We start from the raw sequence: 24,469 nt of genomic DNA, 5'->3' as shown, positions 1-24,469 counted from the left end.
ACAGAAGATCCGCTCTAGTCTCATAACCACAAAAAGTCATGATACAGGACCGATAGACCTGATCCACAACAATGGAATCACCCACTGGAGTGGACACATAAACATGAGTACCCAAGGACTCATGAGGAACACCAAAGAAATGAGAAAACAGAGATGAATCATATGAATATATAGACCCTAGATCAAGTAGTACCGAAGCATCCCTAACACAGACAAAAATAATATTTATGATCACGACATCTGAGGCTACTACATCTCGCCTGGCTTGAAAGGCATAGAATCTGGCTGTAGCACCACCTGGCTGGCCTCCACCTCTAGGATGACCCCTACCCACTAGCCCTCCTCATGTCGGCTAATATATATCGCATTATTAACTATCATAAACATTAATTTTGATTTGAACTCCAAATCCAGTGTTTAACATAAAAATAGATTTCTCGGTCAAAATTAATATGTAACGACCCAGTCGGTCGTTTTGAGTGTTGTAGCCTCGTTCCCTCATTTACTTCTTATTTTATGCTCAATTGTCATTATGCGACTTGCCATGGTAGTTGGTTTGGTTCCGAGGATGCTTCAAAAAGAGCTGAGACACTTAGTCTCAAGGTTGGAAGCTTAAGTTGAAAAGGTTGACCGGATGTCGACTTATATGTAAATGGCTCCGAGATAGAGTTTTGATGGTTCCGATAGCTCCGTTGGGTGATTTCAGTATTAGGAGTGTGTCCGGATAGTATTTTGAAGGTTTGTGGTTGATTTAGGGTTGAAATGGCGAATTGGAAATTTGAAGTTTTGGAAATTGAGAAGTTTGACCAAGAGTTGACTTTTTTGTTACCAGACTCGGATTTTGTTCTAGGAGTTGGAGTAGGTTCGTTGTGTCATTTATGACTTGTGTGCAAAATTTGAGGTCAAACGGACTTGATTTGATAGGTTTCAGCATCGATTGTAGAAGTTGTAATTTCCTAGTTTTCATTAGGCTTGAATGGAGGTGCGATTCATGTTTTGATATTGCTTGATGTGATTTGAGGCCTCGACTAAGTTCATATCGTATTTTAGGACTTGTTAGTATGTTTGGTTGAGGTCCCGGGGGGTCAGGTGGAGTTCGAATGGTTAACGTATCAAAGTTTGGAATTGAAGAATTGTTGAAGTGCACCAGGTCTAGTGCGATCGCACCTACAGAGTTTTGATCGCAGGTGCATGGCCGCAGAAGCGAAGGATAGGTCATAGATGCGGTTTGGGCTAAGCTAGGCAGTGGTCGCAATTGCGAGGGTTCTACACCTGCGTGGTCGCAGATGCGGGGATGGTGTCGCAGAAGCGAGGTTGACTGGGCTGCTGATGGGTCGCAGATGCGAGGGAATTTTTGCATCAACGAGCCTGCAGATACGCGTGTGGCTCCGCAGAAGCGGAGGGTGAACTGGAAAGTGTAGTTCGCAGAAGCGAACCTCGTTGTGCAGGAGCGAGCCCGCATATGCGGGATTGGGGCCGCAGAAGCGATGGAGCGGAGTTTAAGTGAGTTCTGCATATGCCGAGATTTGACCGCAGAAGCGAAGAAAGGGTCGCAGGTGCAAAATGCACTGGGCCGAATATAGGTCGAAGGGTTTTTGTGATTTTCATAATTTTGGACATTTAAAACTCGGACTAAGGCAATTTCTTAGAGGGATTTCGAGGGGTTTCTTGAGGTAAGTCACTTGTGACCATTTTTATTCAATAATATTGTTTTCCCATTGAATTTCCCACCCAGTTTGTGTGTTTTTAGGTGGAATTTTAGGAGTTTGAGGCTAGGGATTTGGAGAGTTAAATTTGGGAATTTGAGTGGTGATTTGGTATGAGAATTTGGTAAATTTGGTATGGTTGGACTTATGATTGAATGGGATTTCGGATTTTGTGACTTTTTTCAGATTCCGAGACGTGGGCCTGTGGATCGACTTTTGGGTTGACTTTTTGACTTTTGATTAAGAACTTAGTATTTTCGTATGGAATTGATTCCTTTAGCTCGTGTTGATTGTATCGAATTGTTTGTGGCTAGATTCGAGGCATTTAGAGGCCGATTAGCGAGGCAAGGGCTTGTTGGAGTAGAGTTTTACACAGTTCGAGGTAAGTAACACTTCTAAACTTGGTTCTGAGGGTATAAAATGTCCAATTACGTGTTATGCGATTGTTGTTGAGGTGACACGTATTCTAGGTGACGGGCGTGTGGGCGTGCACCATAGTAATTGTGATTTAGTCGATTACATCGAACTGTGTAGCTATCTTATCTAAACATTATTATTGTACTCTATTTTTTAGAGCACTTGAGCTGTGATTTATGCTAGAAATCATGTCTAGGCTATACGCTGGTACTATTGGGACCATAGTGGTCGTTCTTTGCTATTAAGTTATTTGCTTAATTGCGGTTTTGTACTCAGTCGCATTCATAATTGCATATCATATCTCAGTCTTTGTTATCTCAGGCTTAGCATAAGTGTTGTGAGCCCGAGAGACTGAAGAGATTGATGACTGAGTGAGGCCGATGGCCTGTTTATGAGTGATATTTATGGGATCGGGCTGCACGCCGCAACAAGGCTTATTAATTCATGCCAGTACTTGGCTTATTATAGCGCTTATGCTGGATTTGCCCCTCCGGAGTCTGCACACCCACAATGAGTGCAGTTGCTATTGATTTATTTGCATCGGGCTGGATCTGCCCTGGATTTATTTGTATTTGGGCTGGATCTGCCTTGTACAATGCTGAGTGATTGAGTGTAATGAGTGAGCATAGAGACAATCAAGTTGAGTACTCCGAGAATGTGAGTACGTGAGGCTTTTATTGTGTTGTATCGCATACAATATGTATATTGGCATGTAGATATAGAGATGTTATTTTCCTCATATCATTCAGAATTGACATATTTTATCTGTTCTGAGTTTAATTGTTAAACCTGGTAGTATGCCTAAATTCTTGTACTATTACCTACAGATTATGAATTTTTGAGATATTACTGTCATATTTTCCGTATGTTTTCGTACTGTCAATTCCGTATGTAGGTTGTAATGTTCGAACCCGTCAGTACTTTCAGTCCAAAGGTTAGATTTGTTACTTATTGAGATGGTTGTACTCACGCTATACCCTGCACTGTATGTGCAAATCCAGGTGTTTTCGGACACGGTGGTTGCTGATTCTCAAAGTTTTCAGTCATTCAGAGATTTTCGAGGTAGCTACCCTGGCATCCGGGGACCTTGACTCTCTTCCCCTATCCCTCAGTTGTGCTTTATTCAGTTTCTGCTTTCGTAGACAGTGCATCAAACTTTATTTTTGTATAGGTCCTCATGTACTCAGTGACACCCTGGTTTTGGAAAACTTCTGTATCGAGTTGTGACGGTTTCATTCAGTTTTTATGAGATTTTTGCTTATTTACACCTGTTTTAGCATATTATAAATTTGAAAGTGTTGGTATGTTTGAGTTGTCGGCTTGCCTAGTATCACGATGGGTGTCATCACGACAGGTTGAATATCGGGTCGTGACATAATATCAAGAAAAAATCAGGTTACTGATAACCAAAATTACTTCACTTTCTTGGTAATTCGAAGAATAAAGAGAATAATGGAAATAATAGACAATGAAAAAAAACTTAAAGGAGATCGCTAATTTATCCCAGAATTGCAGTTTTAACCTTTAGAATAAAGTAAAAGACTAATTGCATATACTGATAAAAATTCAGATGCCTTAACAAATGAGGATCAGGTCCTTATATAAGGGTACATAATTATAATGGTTTTCCTACTTAATTCTGGCTTGTTAATGGCATTAATTGCCTTGATTACCTGTTACCATATATAATTATAACGGTGGCATTAATGACTGGGGATTCTTCGAAATCAAGATCAATGCCGATTTTCCTTCCTTATTTATAACAGTTTCATGAACCTTACCTCTTTATGGTCTTCATCTATTCCATACCTATTTATTCTTTCCTGGAAAAATACCGGGGGTATTCCGCTCGTGCCTTTTCAATTCTTTTAATTTACTTAGCTGGATTTGCCATTTGTCACCTTGCTAATTATCCACGTGTCATACCTTTTGTCCACAAGTACATACAGTCCCACCACTTCTGAATATTCGGTGGTAAGTATTTATGGCGGGAATTTCTCGCCGTTTTTTCCCGATTATCGTAATGCCTTCTACAGAATCGATGAGACATACGTCATGTCCATTTAACGCTCAAGACACGTGTCCCATTATAATTGACGGTTCCATGACGACAATTCATAATGACTAACTCTGATGACAGTTGCTTTCTCCTATAAATACTTCATCACACTCAATTTCGAAAGTCCCTTCCTTCTTCCTTCTTCCTTGAATTCATCTCCCTAACTTCTCTTGTAGTCCTTCATCTTTTCCCTGTATTTCATTCACTAAAGATGTCTTACTCGTTCATCGAATCCTTCTTCATCATTAGACACACGTAAAGTGGTGATCGTTGATGAACTTCCTCCCTCTACAGCCCCTACCAGGAGTAGGAGAGGTGGTAGACTACGTAGTTTAGGTTCATTGACAACTCGTAGTTCTACCCCTCAAAGTAGTAATGCTAAGCCATCATCTTCTAGGGCTAGAACACCCATAACTCCTAGATCGTCTTCTATAGGAAAGGATCAGAATGAACCCATGCGAGAACCTACTGTTTCTGAGATTGTCCCACAAGAGTTCTCTTTTATATCAAATCGTGGAGCTATGAAAAAACAGGTCTCTTACATAGCTTCTCTTAACCCTGCCGATCATTACCCTTGCTTGATTACCCAAGGCCTTCTTTCCTTGGTTCGACGTGAATGTCATTGGAGACCTGATTTTCCAGTGATGACTCCTAGTGCCAACCAAAATATCAATGCTTACCATGAAGCTAATTTCTTTGTTTACACCTTTCCATTTCCTTTAGGGTTTACTCCTCCCATTGATCCAATCATTATTGAGTTTTGTCGCTACTTCAATGTTTGCCTCGGTCAAATAGGTCCCATCGTGTGGGGGAAGTTGCTTGCATTCGCTACTTGTCGAGTTTAGTTTCTGCCCTTTTTAGATTTCGTCACATGCTCCACTTATATTCTCCGAAACTCTTTCGTGAAGGTATTTTTTACCTTGTGGCTAGAAGTAAAAGGTATTTTTTCGAGGATGACCGTGGTCACCCGGCACATCTGCCTGTACAAGTAGGCGAGAACAGCAACACCCTAGTTGTACTGGGGTAAATCATTTAGCCACACAAGATGATGAAGAAATCTCAAGCTGACTAGGTTCCCCGAAGTGTTCGGGAACAAGACCCCTCCAAACATAAGGAGCAGCAGCAACCTCGTGTACCGGTGAATATGCAGCTCCGGTGTATCGCCTGTGATGTTAGGGTGCAATACCTCCAAATGGTCTCGGATAGTCGTCAACTACAGACGACTGGCCCCAGCCAGTGCAGTCTCCTCCTGTGGCCGGAAACCAGTGAGCTGCTGCAGCATGTCAAGGTATTGCCCACCTGTCAGGACTCTCATGGCCTGCGGCAGAGCAACGGGGTGTCCATCAACGGGCAACCCATATATAACCTCCACGTCCTGCAGTGTGATGGTGGCCTCGCCAATGGGCAGGTGGAATGTGTGCGTCTCCGGTCACCACCGCTCTATCAGGGCCGTGATCAAAGACCAATCGAGCTGCAGCCGCCCGATATCCAAAATCCTATAGAAGCCCGTATCCTGCAGGCGTCTGACTACACGGGGATGGAGAACTTTGCCCTTCAGAAAGTCCCACATGTCGTCCACTCTCCTGACGCGGAGAGTCTGTGCTAGTAATTCTCCCTCCCATATGTGGGAGGACCAATGATCGCCCTGTAACGACAGTGGCTCATCGCTAGAAGGTCCAGGATGCATAGGCGGAACCTCTATGTCGTCTACTGTAAATTAAACAACACTAATTACATGTTAGTTTTATAATTTTTTATGTTTGTTTGTAAATTAAATAATTAATTTTTATAAATATACAAGATTTAATTATTAAGTATTCACATATGGGTTCCAGGCTCGATATTTGAGACCCAGTAGCACCAAGATATTCTGAATTCTTGTATGTGTTAGTTTTATTATTTTACATGTTAGTTTTATAATTTTATATGTTTGTTTGTAAATTAAATAATTAATTTTTATAATTATACAAAATTTAATTATTAAGTATTCACATATGGGTTCCAGGCTCGATATTTGAGGCCCAGTAGCACCAAGATATCCTGAATTCTTGTATGTGTTAGTTTTATTAATTTACATGTTAGTTTTATTATTTTATATGTTTGTTTGTAATTAAAATACTTAATTTTTATAATTATACAATATTTAATTATTAAGTATTCACATATGGGTTCCATGCTCGATATTTGAGGCCCAGTAGCACCAAGATATCATGAATTCTTGTATGTGTTAGTTTTATTATTTTACATGTTAGTTTTATTATTTTATATGTTTGTTTGTAAATAAAATACTAAATTTTTATAATTATACAATATTTAATTATTAATTATTCACATATGGGTTCCAGACTCGATATTTGAAGCCTAGTGGCACCAAGATATCCTGAATTCTTGTATGTGTTAGTTTTATTAATTTATATATAGTTTTATTATTTTACATGTTTTATTTTATACGTTTGTTTATAACTCACTTATTTTTTTACTATAATAAAATTAAATAATTAATTTTTATAATTATACAAGATTTAATTATTAAATATTCACAAATGGGTTTCGGGCTCGATATCTTGAGGCCCAGTAGCACCAAGATATCCGAAAAATATTGTTGTTTTCTCATGTTATTTTCTTACGATCGTTGACTAGAATTGGACAGAGTTTGTGTTTGATCTATCAACTATTTTGACGTATTTTTGGGTATAAGAGATACTTAAATGATTAATTTCAATAACTACAGAGATACTACGCTAAAAGGCACTACATTTTACTACGCTAAAGGGGCATTATATTACTAGTCTTTAAGCAAATAAATAATCTAAACCAGATAAAAACAACAAATACATTTAATCACAAAATATTCACGAAAATACATATACAACAGTAAAAAGTAAATTATTAACATTTGTTTTTAACAAATAATAATGATTTCTCAATTTTTACATATTTTTTTAGCACACTAATATCTTAGTCTGGATAAAAATAACATACTAGTTTAATCGCAAAAAAAACACAAAATAATATAGAACACATTTAAAACAACTAATATATATTTTTTATACGAGTTTCGACAAAAACTAAATCGGAATATCTCGATTTATGTTTTTTGAAAAGTTGAAGATTTGAATCTGAAACGAGCAACCCACAACGAGAGAAGGCTTAGCTAGGATGTGGGACCAATAATCTTTACTTTTTGTGGGACGGGTGGGGTCCACTCGAGTGTTTTTGGGTCGTTAATTTAGGGGGGACCGCTGGTTTGATTAAAATGGGGGTTGCTTCTGTAACAGGGGGAAAAGGAAGGGACGAATATTTGAAGGGGTATAGCGCCGTTTATTAAGGCTCTATACATATAGCGCCTTAATAAGCTGCGCTATATTTGCCAGTCTAATCAACTTAATATATAGGGCCCTTTTAAAGGGCACTATATATAGTTTGGTCACAATGTTCTTTTTCACTCATTTCGGTCATTTGAGTCGAAAAAGCCCAAACTTAGGTTCCGGATTCTTCATGCCCTTACCTGAAAAGTGGAACTTTGTACGTAAGTATTTTTTCTCTTATTTCCTTACTTTTCTTGACGTTTTAATTTTCTTCACATTAGTGTATGTTCATTTTTCAGCAACTTTGGAAGTCTTCGAAGAAATTCCTGAATTCCGTGATTGGTAGAAAAAATGATGACCGTTGCTCCCATAGATAAGAGGTCCTGGAAATTTCTTTCACAGAAATTTGGATGGAAAGTGAAAACTCACGGTAAAATTTTTATTCTCAAGGTTTTCCTTTTCCCTGTTTGTTCCTTTCTTTTAATACATATACTTTTTTTCCTTTTTTAGGTTTTTTCATTCGTGGCATCATCCCCGAATCTGTTCCTTCTGCGAGGCTTTCTGTAAGCTCTTCATAAGAGCAGCTTTTAAGTGTGTCTTCCTACAAGAGGAAGAATGCTGAAGCCCGTGGCTCTGAAGATGAAGAGGATACCGAAGAGGGTTCCTTATTGAGGAAACCACGAGTCATAAGGTGCGTGGTTTCAGATGATGAAGCCCATATCCTCAAGATCTCCGTCTAAGTTCAATTCCTTTTAGTCTCATTAATGAGCTAGAGAATGTCCATTTGGATATCTCTGATGAAGATGCTGGTAATTTGGATACCCCCACCCCCAAGTCCCATTGATAGGTTCTATGCCTAAGGTTTTGAGGGTGAAGAAGAATTTGGTCTTGTCTCAGAAGAGCCTCCACTTGCCTATCTTCCGATGATGTGAGTTGCTCTTGCTGTTAATCCCCCCGTTTCTCCGCCTACAGTCACCCCAGTAGTTACCCTCGATGCTGCTTCTCGTGAAGAAGCTGAGCCTTCTAGCGGTAGACGAGGTATGAAGAAAGTTCTAATTGAAGTCGTCGGTGGTGGGAATCTATTAAAGAAGTCCGGACAAGTTGTGGTGTGGTTAAAATCATTGCTTGGTCCCGTGGAAAGGAAAAAGCTCGAGTCTCACAGTTCCTTGACCCTGATGAATGACATCATCCATTCTTCCCTCAAGGTATATCTTTACTCTTTTTACTTTCCTCTCCTTCCTTTCATGTCTGTAACTCTCCTTCTTTTGTCTTTTTATAGATCAATTTGATAGGTACAGAGCTTATGTGAAGGATTTTTTGGACAAATAAGCAGGTAATTGAGTTGCGCACTGAGGCAAATAATTGGAAAGAGCAATTTGAAGGCCATCAACTGGAGAAAGATGTTCTTGCTGAGGAGAAGGGAGATTTAGAACAACAACTGAGGATAATCACCGCTGAACTAGTGGTTTTAAAAGCTTCCTCCAATCAAGTTGAAAAAGACAAGGATAGATTGAAATCCTCCTTCGCTGATCAACACTCTAAGGCAACTGAAGAAATAAGAAGCTTGAAAGATCTCCTTAAACAAAAAGTGGTATACGCGGGTAATCTGGTACAAATGCTCACCCAGGCTCAAGAAGACATTCGTGCCTCAACGGACAAGATTCAGTTCCATGAGAGTTTTCTTACTCCTTTAAAGGCATCTTATGAAGCCTCAAAAGCAGAAAAAGAAGCGTTGAAAGTTGAAATTTAGCAGTGGGAGAAGGATTATGAGGCCCTCGAAGATAGGTTAACACTTGATGTTAGTTGGGATTTCCTGAACACCCGCTTTGAGACCCTAATCGAAGATCTCTAGGAGGGTTTTGACCTTAATGCTGAAATTGCAAAGGCTAAGGAAGCGATTGATTTGAATGTTGTATTATGAGGAAGTCTTATTTTTTTGAACTTTCAAATAAATAATCTTATACAACATTCTCATAAATGTTTTTTATACCAGGTTTACAAATAGTATATTTTCCAGTGATTAAATCTATTGCCTTAACCTATAAGCTCGTGGGAGTATTTTGTAGGTTCTTTAACTCTTCACTGGCCATTTTTTCCGCGAGCTTGAACGCCTTTGAAATCTTGATATTTTCTTCAAGGGTTTCTTCAAGGTTTTAACTCTGGCTAAATTATGCTTATGTGGTGTACATCTTCTTTCCTTATGTATCCTTCCATATGCATAGGCCCCCCAGTGTTGGAGTAATGAAGCATGAGATCTCGAACACTGGATCAGCTCCTTACTTTTGGGCTATTTCCTTCAAAAGAAAATACATACGGGACTCGTTTAGATGATGACTGCCTAACCCTTTTACCATTAAAAATGTTGCAACCTAGGACGGGAATAATTAAGTATTATGCGTGTCTTTCGGGTCTAATATCATCATTTGGTACGGGCCATCTTTTTGCCTATCATCTAAAATGATTAGTAAAACTTAAATGAACAAAATAAAATTGAACTTGCATGATACCTGACTATGGGTATTAACCTCTTTTAGAAGTAATACTTCTTCAAATAGACTGCATTCCATTGAGATTGTAACACCTTGTTATCCATGGTTTGTAATTTGTACACTCTTTTTCCAGCAATGCCTTTAACTCTATATGGGCCTTCCCAATTTGGACTCAAATTTCCTACGTTCGCCCTTTTTGTTGATCGGAATACTTTTTAAGGATGAATCCCCAAATCTTGATATACCTCAGGTTTGCCTTCCTGTTATAGTATCATTCAATCATTTACTTTTGAGTCACCATTCGAATTAATGCTACTTCTCTTCTTTCTTCCGTCAATGCTACTTCTTATTAGTATGTGTGTACCGCGTGCTTGGTTCGCCTATCTCAACTGGAATTAGAGCCTCCATTCCATATACAAGTGAAAATGGGGTTTCTCCCGTGCTAGTTTTCGTCGTTGTTCAGTAAGCCTATAACACACCCGGTAGTACTTCTGGCCATTTGACTTTTGACTCTTCCAATCGCTTGTTTAAGTTGTTGATGATAACCTTATTCATCGACTCAGCTTGCCCATTATCCAACTGGGTAGTCAGGTACCGAAGTGATTTGTTTAATCTGCCAACTTTGGAAAAAAATAGTAACTTTCGCACCGATAAATTGCGGCCCATTATCACAAACGATCTCCTTTGGAACTCCAAATCGACATATTATATTTCTCCAAATGAAATTCATAACTTCCTTTTCTCACACCTATTTAAAGACACCTGCTTCTATCCATTTCGAGGAACTAATTCGTTAGAATTAACAAAAACCGTACCTTTCCCTTAGCTTGAGGCAATGGTACTACGATATCCATCCCCCATTTCATGAAGGGCCATGGTGATATAACTGAATGCAACAATTCCACCCGTCGATGCATATTATTAGCATATCGTTGGCATTTATCACTCCTTCCTACAAAGTTTTCTGCTTCCTCTTCCAATTTTAGCCAATAGTATCCTGCTCTTATTAATGTCATCACCAACGATATCCCCCTGGCATGATTTCCATAATGCCCCTCGTGTACTACTCTCATTACGTATTTCGTTTGTGATGGTGTAACGACCCGACCGGTTGTTTTAAGAGTATTAGCCCCAAACCCCTATTTATTGCTCCCTCTATTTTTATTTTTGGGTTTTGTGACTTTCCGGGAGGATTTATTTTTGGTTTCGGAGTGAAATGGGACACATAGTCCCTAAATTGGGAGTTTAAGTTCTAGGAATTGACCGTAGATTGAACTGTGTAAAGACAACTTCGGAATAGAGTTTCGATGGTTCTAACATCTCTGTAGGGTGGTTTTGGTCTTAGGAGCGCATTCGTACGTTGAATTAGAGGTCCGTAGGTCATTTTAGCATTAATTGGCAAAAGTTGGAAGATTTAATGATTTTTGAAAAGTTTGACCTGAAGTGGACTTTTTGATATCGAGTTCGGATACCGATTTCGGAAGTTGGAGTAGGTCCATAATGTCAATTATGACTTGTATGTAAAATTTGAGGTCAATCGGACTTGATTTGATAGGTTTCGGCATCGGATGTATAAGTTTAAAGTTTTAAAGTTTATTAGGCTTGGATCAATGCGTGACTCGTATTTTCAGCGTTGTTTGATGTGATTTAAATGCTCGACTAAGTTCGTATGATATTTTTGGACTGGTTTGTATATTTGGTCGAGGTCACGGGGGCCTCAGGTGATTTTCGGATGGTTAACGGATCAATTTGGACTTGTGAGAATGGCTGAAGTGTACCAGTTCTGGTGCAATCGCACCTACGCAAGATTGACTGCAGGTGCGAGCTCGTACAAGCGAGCATTTGGACGCATATGCGGGGCTGGAGGAAATGGCTTGTGGTCACAGGTGCAGCGTGAAGGCTGCAGAAGCGGAGTCGCTTATGCGGAAGAGTGATCGCAGAAGCGGACGAGTGCTTGGGAGGCCTGTTTGCAGAAGCGGACGTGTTTGCGCAGATGCACACCCTCATAAGCGGGCTTTGAACCGCAAAAGCAGAATTGGGCAAGGAAGTTGGGATCGTAGAAGCGGCTTGGAGCCTCGCAGAAACGGAGTGAGGAGACGCATGAGCGGAAGGAGCCGCAGATACGGGTGAGTGGTCGCTTTTGCGATGCCGCAAAAGCGGTTAAGTTATCGCAGAAGCGAAAGTGCTGGTAGAACACTTAAATACAAGGGTTCGCGATTTTGCTTCATTTTAAACATTTGGAGCTCCGATTTTGGTGATTTCGAGGGATTTCTTGAGGTAAGTCTCTTGTACTCATTTTTGATCAATAATCTTGTTTCCCCATTAATTTTCCCACCTAGTTTATGTGTATTTAGGATGGAATTTGGGGATTTGAGTGGCGATGTGGTGTCGGATTTTGGTAAAATTGGTATGGTTGGACTCGTTGTCGAATGGGTATTCGTACTTTGGGACTTTTACCCGATTTCAAGACATGGGCCCGGGACGACTTGTTGGGGCAATTTTTCAATTCCTTGCTAAAGTCGTAGTTTCATTATTTGAATTAGTTTCTTGTAGTTGTATTTATAGTGTGTAATTGCTTTTGGCTAGATTTTGGCCGTTCGGAGTCGGAAAGTCGAGGGAAAGGCATTCTTATCGATTGATTGAGCGAGATTTGAGGTAAGTGACTTGTCTAACCTTGTGTGGGAGAAATCTCCTTAGGATTTGGTACTGTTGTAATAATTTGTGATATGTGAGCACCGTGTACGCGAGGTGACGAGTGCGTACACGGGCTAATTGTGGAAATTCTGATTCTTGCTGAGTAGACTTCTTTTAAATTCTTTAACTGAGTTGCCTTAGAATGTGTACCTATCATGTTTAGCCTAGTATCGCATGTCTATGTATTTTAACCTTTACTTGAAATTTGTGCAACATGCTTAGTTGAATTACCTGTTTCCTTGATTATTGTATTCGGCCTTTAACTGTAGAATTCCTTGCCATAAATTCATTGCTCCATAATTTATGAGTTGCATATTTACTTTTGGGATTACGAGGCGGTACCTCGGGAGATCACCCTATCGTGTATTTACTTTTGGTACTACGAGGCGGTACATCCGGAGATCCCCTTATTGCATATCTACTTTTGGGACTACGAGACGGTACCTCGGGAGATCCCCCTATTGTGTATTTACGTTTGGGACTACGAGGAAGTACCTCGGAAGCTCCCCTGTTGTTTACCTCTATTTATTGTGCTGTTATTTTTTTGAAATTTCTCGTTGTTCAATTCTCAATCATTTTATTGTATTATTATATTTTCTATCTCATTTTCTTTTATTCCAATAGGGCCCTGACCTGACCTCGTCACTACTCTACCGAAGTTAGGCTTGGCACTTACTGGGTACCGTTGTGGTGTACTCATACTATACTTCTGCACAACTTTTTTGTGTAGATCCAGGTTCTTCCTACCAGACCACATATCAGTGAGCTGGACTGTACGCGGAGACTTCAAGGTATAAATGCCAGTGTCCGTAGACCTCGGAGTCCCCCTCTATCCTTATTATGTTGTTTTCCTTATTCTCTTTAGAGTATGATGTGTAGAGACGCTTAGTGTTTTCTTTAAGAAGCTTGTGAGTTATTTCTACTGGGTTTTGGGAGTTGTAATTATTTGAATCGTAGTTTCTATTTATATATCATGTGTTGAGATTTAAGCTCAGTTTTATATTTAGTTTTTCCGCAATTTGTTAGGCTTACTTAGTCTTAGAGACTAGGTGCCATCATGATATTCTACAGAGGGAAATTGGGATCGTGACAAGTTGGTATCAGAGATCTAGGTTCATAGGTGTTATGAGTCACAAGCAAGTTTAATAGAGTCTCGCGGATCGGTACGGAGACATCTGCACTTATCTTCGGGAGGCTATGGAACTGTTAGGAAAAGCTTCACTTCTTCGATTCCTTATCGTGCGAGATTTTGTCTTTCTATTCTCTCACAGATGGTGAGGACACGTACAACTGGATCAGATGACCACACACCCACGCCCCCTGTTAGAGCCGCGAGAGGCTGGGGCCAAGGTAGAGGCCGAGGACGTCTACGTGGTGCAGCCAGAGCACCTGCACGAGCTGCTACAGAGGAGCCACCAGTAACTCCAGTTAGAGGGCAGGCACATGAGATGCCTATTACTGCACCAGCTCTCCAAGAGACTCCAGCCTAGTTTCTGAGCATGTTCGGCACCTTGGCTTAGGAAGGATTGATAGCACTTTCTCCTGCCACATCTCAGGCCAGGGGAGGAGCACAGACTCCCGCCGCTCATACCCCAGAGTAGCGGGTTCAGGTCGACCAGGTTCCAGAGATCATACCGATGCAGCCGGTAGCTCTAGTTTAGCTCGAGGTTAGGGCAGCAGTTTCCGAGGCGGAGCAGCTCCGGCTTGAGAGGTACAAGAAGTACCACCCTCCTACTTTCACTGGCTTGGAGTTAGAGGATGCCCAGGGTTTTCTTGAGGAGTGCCACCATATCCTCCGTACTATGGGTGTTGCAGAGACTAGTAGGGTTTCTTTCAATACATTCCAGCTTAGAGGAGAGGCTTATCAGTGGTGGCGAGCTTATGAGTTGGGTAGTCTATCCGAGATAGCTTCACTCACTTGGACTAAGTTCTCAAACATGTTCTTGAGGGAGTATGTTCCCCAGAGTCTCAGAAATGCATGGCGTGCAGAGTTTGAGCAGTTGCACCAGGGTTCTATGACCGTGTCAGAGTATGCGGTCTGATTTAGTGATTTGGCTAGGCATGTACCAGCCTTGGTTACTACTGTTCGAGAGTGGGTTCATCGGTTTATTGAGGGGTTCAACCCCAATATCAAATTAAGCATGGCCCGAGAGCTGTAGATGGATATTGCGTACCAGCAGGTAGTGGGGAATGCTAGGAGGTTGGAGGGTATGCTGACTCGGGATAGAGTGGAGAGAGAGGCCAAGAGGTCTCGAGAGTCTAGCACTTATAGTGGTACTCGTGCCCCAGTTGCAGCTCGCTAGGGCAGTGGTTATATGGGTTGCCCTATTCATTCAGCACTTCCAGCCGCCAGCGGTGCTCCGGCCACTCCTAGGCCCCAGCATCCCTATTATGCACCACCGGTGTCTAGCGTACCTCCTGTAGGGGGTGCTTTCAATGGTCAGTCCAGTCGATCAGGCACGAGCCAGTCGTAATAGCCACATCCTCTGAGAGCATGTTTTGAGTGTGGTGACACTCGCCATATGGTGAGGGATTACCCCAGACTTAGGAGGGGTACACCTCCACAGATTTCTCAGGCACCACGTGCTCCACCGGGTCCTCAGACTATAGTTACAGCATCAGCTACCACCCCACCTGCACATCCAGCTAGAGGTGGAGGTCGAACAGGTAGAGGTCGCCCTAGAGGGGGAGGCCAGGCCAGATATTATGCCCTTCCTTCTAAGACGGAGGCAGTTGCATCCGATTTTCTCATCACATGTATTGTTCCGGTCTGTCATAGAGATGCATCAGTCTTATTTGATCTAGCTCCGCTTATTATTATGTGTCATCTTATTTTGCTTCGTATTTGGGTGTATCCCGTGATTCTCTGAGTTCACATGTCTATGTGTCTACACCCGTGGGTGATTCTATTGTTGTTGACCGTATGTATCGGTCGTGTTTGATTGTTCTTAGTGGTTTTGAGATCAGAGCCAATTTATTATTGCTCATTATGGTGGATTTCGATGTTATTTTGGGCATGGACTAGTTGTCGCCCTATCACGATATCTTTGATTGTCACGCCAAGATGGTGACGTTGGCTATGCCAACTCTACCACGGCTAGAGTGGAGAGGCACCTTAGATCACGTTCCTAACAAGGTTGTCTCATTTCTTAAGGCTCAACGAATGGTTGAGAAGGGGTATGATGTGTATCTGGCCAATGTGAGGGATGTGACTGTTGATACTCCTACCGTCTAGTCTGTTCCAGTAGTGATGGACTATTCAGATGTATACCCGACGGATCTTCCGGGCATGCCACCCGATAGAGATATTGACTTTGGCATTAAATTTTTACCGGGCACTCAGCTCATTTCTATTCCACCTTATCGCATGGCCCCAATAGAGTTGAAGGAGTTAAAGTAACCATTGCAAGAAATGCTTGATAAGGGCTTCATTCGGCCCAGTGTATCGCCTTGGGGTGCTCCTCTCTTGTTTGTAAATAAGAATGATTGTTTTATGCGAATATGTATTAATTATCGCCAGTTGAACAAGGTTACAGTGAAGAACAGGTATCCATTGCCACGTATTGATGACCTATTTGATCAACTTCAGGGTGCCAGAGTGTTCTCTAAGATCGACTTGTGTTCAGGCTGTCATCAATTGAAGATTCGGGAGACAGATATCCCGAAGACTACGTTCACGACTCTGTATGGTCATTACGAGTTCCTTGTGATGTCTTTTGGGCTGACCAACGCCCTAGCAGCATTCATGCACTTGATGAATAATGTATTTTAGCCCTATCTTGATTCCTTCATCATTGTGTTTATTGACGACATTCTGGTGTACACCCGGAGTCTGGAGGATCATGAGCAGCACTTGAGGACTGTGCTTCAGACCTTGAGAGAAAGGAAGTTGTATGCAAAATTTTTGAAGTGTGAGTTCTGGCTAGATTTAGTGGCATTCTTGGGTCATGTGGTATCGAGTGAGGGTATCAAGGTAGATTTGTTGGCTTGGCGGGGTATTACCATCGATTTGTAGAGGGTTTCTCATCTATTGCAGCACCTATGACCAGATTTACCTAGAAGGGCGCTCCGTTCAGGTGGATCGAGGATTGTGAGGAGAGCTTTCAAAAGCTCAAGATCTCTTTGACTACAGCCCCAGTGTTTAGTGTTGCCTACTAGTTTGGGGTCCTATATATAATGTGTCGCGCATTGGTCTCGATACGGTGTTGATGCAGGATGGTAGGGTGATTACCTACGCGTCTAGACAGCTGAAGGTGCATGATAAGGACTATCTTGTCCACGACCTCGAGTTAGCAACTATTGTTCATGCCTTGAAGATCTGGTGGAACTATTTGTATGGTGTCCCTTGTGAGGTCTTCACCGATCACTAGAGTCTACAACATCTATTTAAACAGTAGGATCTTAACCTGCGGCAGCGAAGATGGTTGGAGCTGCATAAGGATTATGACATAACCATTATCTATCATTCCGAGAAAGCCAATGTGGTGGTCGTTACCTTGAGTCGCAAGGCGGGGAGTTTGGGTATTTTAGTATATCTACCAGTAGAAGAGAGGCCTTTAGCCTTGGATGTTCAGGCCTTGGCCAACCAATTTGTCAGATTGGATGTTTCTGAGCCGAACAAAGTTTTGGCTTGTGTGGTTTCTCAATCTTCTCTTTATGATCGTATCAGAGAGCGTCAGTATGATGACATTCATCTGCTTGTCTTTAAGGACACGGTGATGCTAAAGAATTCACCATTGGAGATGACAGTGTATTACGGATGTAGGGCAGGCTATGTGTGCCCAATGTAGATGGTTTGCGTGAGTTGATTCTCTAGGAGGCTTACAGTTTGCGGTACTCCATTCATCCAGGTGCCGCGAAGACTTATCAGGACTTGAGGCAGCACTATTAGTGGAGGCGAATGAAGAAGGACATAGTGGAATATGTATCTCGTTGCCTGAATTGTCAGTAGGTGAAGTATGAGCATCAACGACCGGGTGGATTGCTTTAGAAATTAGAGATTCCATAGTGGCAATGGGAGCGGATCACTATGGATTTCGTTGTTAGGATCCCACGGACTCAGAGAAAGTTCGAAGCAGTTTGGGTGATTGTGGATAGATTGACCAAGTGAGCTCATTTCATTCCTGTGGTTACTACTTACTCTTCGGAGCAGTTAAATCAGGTTTACATTCGCGAGATTGTCAGACTTCATGGCATACCGGTATTTATCATCTCTGACCGGGGTACGCAGTTTACATCACGGTTATAGAGAGCCGTACAATATGAGTTGGGTACTCGGGTGTAGTTGAGTACAACATTTCACTCTCAGACGGCCGGACAGTCCGAGCGCACTATTCAAATATTAGAGGATATGCTTCGTATGTGTGTGATGGATTTTGGGGGTGCTTGGGATCAGTTCTTGCCACTTGCGGAGTTTGCCTACAACAACAGTTATCAGTCGAGCATTCAGATGGCACCATACGAGGCTTTATATGGTAGGCGATGCCGGTCTCCAATGGGTTGGTTCGAACCGGGAAAATCTAGGCTATTGGGTACAGACTTGGTTCAGGATGCTTTGGGAAAGGTTAAATTGATTCAGGATCGACTTCGTACAGCCCAGTCCAGGCAGAAGAGTTATGCCGATCGGAAGGTTCGCGACATTGCATTCATGGTTAGGGAGCGGGGTCTTGCTCCGGATTTCGCCGATGAAAGGTGTTATGAGGTTCGGGGGGAAGGGCAAGTTGAGCCGTAGGTATATCGGGCCTTTTGAGATTCTTGAGAGGGTTGGAGAGGTGGCTTACAGACTTTCACTACCACCTAGTCTCTCTACAGCTCATCCAATATTCCATGTTTCTATGCTCCGGAGGTATCACGACGATCCGTCTCATGTGTTAGACTTCAGCTCAGTCTAGTTGGACAAGGATCTATCTTATGTTGAGGAGCCGGTGGCCATTTTAGACAGGCAAGTCTGAAGGTTGAGGTCAAAGAACATCGCTTCAGTGAAAGTTTAGTGGATGGGTCATCCGGTCGAGGAGGCGGCTTGGGAGACCGAGCATGATATGCGCAGCCGTTATCCTTATATTTTCACCACTTTAGGTATGTCTCTATACTCATTCAAGGACGAACGTTTGTTTTAAGAGCGGGAGGATGTAACGACCCGGCCGGTCGTTCTGAGAGTATTAGCCCTAAACCCCTATTTATTACTCCCTCTATTTAATTTTTGGGTTTTGTGACTTGCGGAGAGGATTCGTTTTTGGTTTCGGAGTGCAATGGGACATATAATCCCTAAATTGGGAGTTTAACTTCTAGGAATTGACCTTAGTTTGAACTATGTAAAGACGACCTCAGAATGGAGTTTCGACAGTTCTAATAGCTTCGTAGGGTGAATTTGGTCTTAGAAGCGTTTTCGGATGTTAAATTGGAGGTCCATAGGTCATTTTAGCGTCAATTGGCGAAAGTTGGAAGATTGAATGATTTTTGGAAAGTTTGATCGGGAGTGGACTTTTTGATATTGGGGTCGGATTTCAATTCCGGAAGTTAGAGTAGATCCGTAATGTCAATTATGACTTGTGTACAAAATTTGAGGTCAATCGGACTTGATTTGGTAGGTTTCGACATCGGATGTAGAAGTTTGAAGTTTTAAAGTTCATTAGGCTTTAATCGATGCGTGATTCATGTTTTCAACGTTGTTTGATGTGATTTAAAGGCTCGACTAAGTTCGTATGGCCTCGGGTGGGTTTCGGATCAATTTGGACTTGGGAGAATGGCTGAAGTGCACCAGTTTTGGTGCAATCGCACCTGCGCAAGATTGACCGAAGGTGCGAGCTTGCAGAAGTGAGCATTTGGGGGCAGATGCTGGGCTGGAAGAAATGGCCTGTGGTCGCAGATGCGGCATGAAGGCCGTAGAAGCGGAGCCACTTCTGTGGAAGAGTGATCGTAGAAGCGGACGAATGCTTGGGAGGATTGTCCGCAGAAGCGGGCTTTGAACCGCAGAAGCGGAATTGGGCAAGGAAGCTTGGATTGCAGAAGCGGCTTGGAGCCTCGTAGAAGCAGAGTAAGGAGCGGAAGGAGCCGTAGATACGGGTGAGTGGTCACTTCTGCGATGCCGCAGAAGCGGTTAAGCTTCCGCATAAGTGAAAGTGTTGGCAGAACACTTAAATACAAAGGTTCTCGATTTTGCTTCATTTTAAACATTTTGAGCTCGGGCCGTACGCGGAGACTTCAAGGAATATCTGTCAGTGTCTGGAGACCACAGAGTCCCCCTCTATCCTTATTATATTATTTTCCTTATACTCTTTAGACTCTGATATATAGAGACACTTAGTGTTTTCTTTTAGAAGCTTGTGACTTATTTCTACCGGATTTTGGGATTTGTAATTATTTGAATCGCAGTTTTTATTTATATATCATGTGTTGAGATTTGAGTTCAGCTTTATATTCAGTTTTTCCGCAATTTGTTAGGCTTACCTAGTCTCTGAACTTTTCTCGTTGAAGTTGCTCGCAAATGCCATAGCCGCCCAGTTATCAGGTACTTGTGGAAGCATCATTCTCTCACGTTGGAATCTATCTACGAATTCTCTGAGCAATTTTGTACTCCCTTGTTTAACTTTGAAGATATCCTCTATCCTTTTTTCAACTTTCTGAGCCCCTGAATACGCCTTTTTAAATGAATTTTCAAGCTCAGCAAAAGAATTAATGGAGTTTTCAGGTAAGAGTGAGTACCATGTTAACGCCCCTTTTGTGAGAGTTTTGCCAAATTTCTTAACCAAAATCGATTCTATCTCCTGCTTAGTTAAATCATTACCTTTCATGCCTATAGTGAACGCAGTAACGTGATCCCGTGGGTCGGATGTCCTGTCATATTTAGGAATATCAAGTATTTTAAACTTTTTGGGAATTGGCAAAAGTGCTACACTTGGCTTCCATGGTTGTTGTGAATACTTGTCAATATCTACACATTTGATCACAGGAGGCACGTCAGGTATTTATTCTATACGCTCATTTTGTTCATTCAGGTGTTTCTGCAAAGTTAGTACTAAATTTTGTAAACTGGAATTATTTGGTGTACCTGACCCTCCAACGCGATATACATTGGGCATTTCTCCATTTCCAGAGTTATCGAGTCCTGAACACGGATTTTCCAAGGTGGTACTAACTGGTGGGGGGTATGTGCTGCGATGGGTAATCCTCTAGCAAAAGATTGCAGTGCTTCGTTCACGTGTTGTGCAATCAACTGCTTCAAAGAATCTTGCTCAACGGTTTGGTCACCTCCATGTTGTCCATCAGTGTGCGAAGCAGACCTTTCGGGTGAACTTTCTCGTGAGTGCTGTATGTGATGTTCCACCTTGTTGATTCAGCTGGTTGTTCTTGTTAGCAGTATACATATTTGTTGCTAAAACTGAAGTTTCGAAAGTGAACAGATTATCAGATTCCCGATAACGGAATCAATTTGGTTAACCCAAAAATAGATTTCTCGGTAAAAGTTAATATGAAGAAGAAATCGGGTTACTGATAACCAAAATTACTTCACTTTCTTGGTAATTTGAAGAATAAAAAGAATAGTGTAAATAATAGACAAGGAAAGAAAACTTAAAGCAGATCGCTAATTTATCCCAAAATTGCGGTTTGAACCTTTTAAATCAAGTAAAAGATGTAATTCCATATATTGATAAAAATTCAGATGCCTTTACAAATGAGGATCTAGTCCTTATATAAGGGTACATAATTATAAAGGTTTTTCTACTTAATTCTGGCTTGTTAATGGCATTAATTAATTGCCTTGATTGCCTGTTACCATATATAATTGTAACAGTGGCATTAATGACTAAAGATTCTTCATAACCAGGATCAATGCCGATTTCCCTTCCTTATTTATAACAGTTTCATGAACCTTCCCTCTTTATGGTCTTCATCCATTCAGTTTCATGAACAGTTTCAATTCTTTTAATTTACTTAACTGGATTTGCCATTTGTCACTTTGTTTATGATCCACGTGTCATACCTTTTTTCTACCAATACACCCGGCTTTTCTCAATGAATTCTGTAATGATTCACTCCATTAAGGGGTTAACTTCAACCATTAATGAGGAAAATCTAACTCAATTTCGCCTATAATTTATCGAGCTACAAGTTATTGGGGCCGACACCTCCTTCCCGGGCACACGACCTTTGGTGGTGTGGCTGCACTTCACTGCTTAGGTCGCCCTAGGGACGCGAAGCGACCCTAACGCCTATTCATGAGACCTTTTTCTTTTTTTCCAGCTTCGTCCTTTGGTTCACTCTTACTAACTAGAACCTCTTCCAACTTGTACCATAAATGTGTATTCAGTACTCAATGATCTTTTCCACTCCTGTGTGGGTTTGTATGCTCCTTGTGATCTCATTAATTACCAATTAAACCCCGAATCTAGTTTTTAGAAATTAGCGGGACTTTACGATTACTATGTACAAGAGGGATAATTAATACACTTTGAACCCTCCCATTACATAGAATTTTTTTGGTGAACTAAATTAGAAGAACCACACTTATGTACAGGATGGAGTACTCTGTTCAATTCTTTGTAAGTTCAAAGGGGTTGGTTCCTTTACTTTTGTACTGTGCTACTATCCATACATTTTCATCTAGGCTCTAAGAATTAGAGATGGACGATTCAATTTATTTTATTTTTTAAAAAAGTGCTAACAGATTCTGCAATGAACATTTCTAAAGAGGCAGAGCATATTTCTACAGAGTACTGAGAAGAAAATCAAAGACTCTGATTTGTAAATATCCGTATATATAGTATTCTTCAGTAGAGTTACAATTTAGATATACAGTGTACTCAGAAATAAACCCACCCATTTCATCATTAGTATATAGACGCTCAATTTTTGTGTTATTTCTTCACCAAATTTGGACTATTACTAATTTTGAGGGCTCAAATTGCACTTACCATCTCTTTTTAGAATTATGTATGTGCGTCTCTTCCCCCTACCTTTTTTTCCTTTTCTGAATGTTTGTGCCTTTCAAATGCTTAGTACGTGGTATGAATCAAGGTACAACAGTAACAACACCTTCAATAGTAATACACTCAAACCTCTCTATAACAACCTCGGTTATTTCGATAATGTTTGGCTGCTATAGTGAAGTATTGTTATAGAGTACATACACTACAACTTAACAGAATAATCGGTTTAGAAAAAAACTTAGTTTTTATAGTGAATGAATATTATATAGAGATGCTGTTATAGAGAGGTTTGACTGTAACAACAAAAATAAAGTTGCAAATAAATATTAGAGCATGTACTAAACATAAACAAACATTGATTATAAATTTAACAAACTGAAAGAGACAATAGACGACAGACTGACATTTTTAATGAGGACAAAGGGAAAGAGATGTGGAGAATTACATGACACAGCAGACAGGTAAGCAATAAAAGAGACACATTCGACGACACGACACAACAGACAGATAAACAATAAAAGAGACACATTCGACGACATAACACAGACAGACAAACAGTAAAATAGACAAGACATGACTCAAAAATTAAAACAAACTTATTGATGGTCGGACATTGTTGGTCCTAGGTCCTTAGAAATTGTTGTTGTGGTGGTTTGGTTCTTCAAAGATGTTGCTGCTAGAAGTACCATTAACAAAAGCCATTAAATCATCTTCTTCCCAATCAGGAGGACTCTGTGGATTGCCATAGAAATAGTTTTGATAGTCATTCATTGTCATTGATGCATCCACTGAAGAATTCATTGAATTAGGCATTGGAGGTGTCACTGAAGGAACCATTGGTGAAGACATTGCAGGAATCATAGGAAAATCCATTCTAGGCAACATTGTTGGAGCCATTTGTAGAGGCATTGAAGTAGCTACTCTAGGAGCCCAGCTTCTATGAGCCACCGCTGGAGACATTGGAGAAGCTACGCTTGGAGCCCAGCTTCTAGGAGCTGCCGTTGGAGGCATTGGAAAAGCTACTCTTGGAGCCCAGCTTCTAGGAGCCACTGCTGGAGGCATTGGAGACGAAGCTACTCTTGTTGCCCAGCTTCTAGTAGCCACCACCGGAGGCATTGGCGCAACCATAGGACGAAAACTTTGTGAAGACATGGGAGTAGGAGCCCAGCTTGAAAGACCTACCGGACGAAACATTCGCGGAGGAGACACTGGAGAAAGAGCCCTAGAAAGACCCATAGGAGGAATGAATCGTGGAGGTATTGGAAGAGGAGGAGCATATGAAGAAGCAGGAAATGGACGAACCATCGATGGAGCCATTGGACGAACCATCGATATTGGAGCCACTGGAGGGACAAACTGAGGAGGAGGAGGAGCCAAGGGAGCCCTTGGCTCCTCCAAGTTGGTCCCTCTGGGGGGATCTATTGGTCCCGTAAGAGGGATATTAAATGTGAAACCATGTTTCCTAGCTTCTTCCCCCATTCTTTCGTACACTTTTTGAAGGTTTTGATCGATCACATACGTCAAATCATTCAGATCATGAGGGTGCATGTTTTGGGGCACCTCTTGTCCACCCAACATGTCGTACATCAAGTTAGTGAACTCCTTGATTCTGTTTTCTTTTCTTATCTTCCTCAATTGATCCTCCAATTTCTTGATCCTTTGCCTAGTGAACCCTTCTAGGTTCACCTGCCTTTTGCTTTGCTCAATCTCCGGCAAAGCCCTAAACCTTTCAATGATTCTCATCACATGCTCATGTGATGGCCACACCTCGGGCTCCCTGTGGAAAGCGCTGTAAATGATTGCAGCAATCTCAACATCACAAAGAGTGCTGAGTTCAAGAACTTTTTTGAATAACCCTCTCTTTCTTTTC

This window comes from Nicotiana tomentosiformis, chromosome 1, assembly GCF_000390325.3.
Source record: "Nicotiana tomentosiformis chromosome 1, ASM39032v3, whole genome shotgun sequence".
NCBI lineage: Eukaryota > Viridiplantae > Streptophyta > Magnoliopsida > Solanales > Solanaceae > Nicotiana > Nicotiana tomentosiformis.
This window is presented reverse-complemented; position numbering follows the sequence as displayed.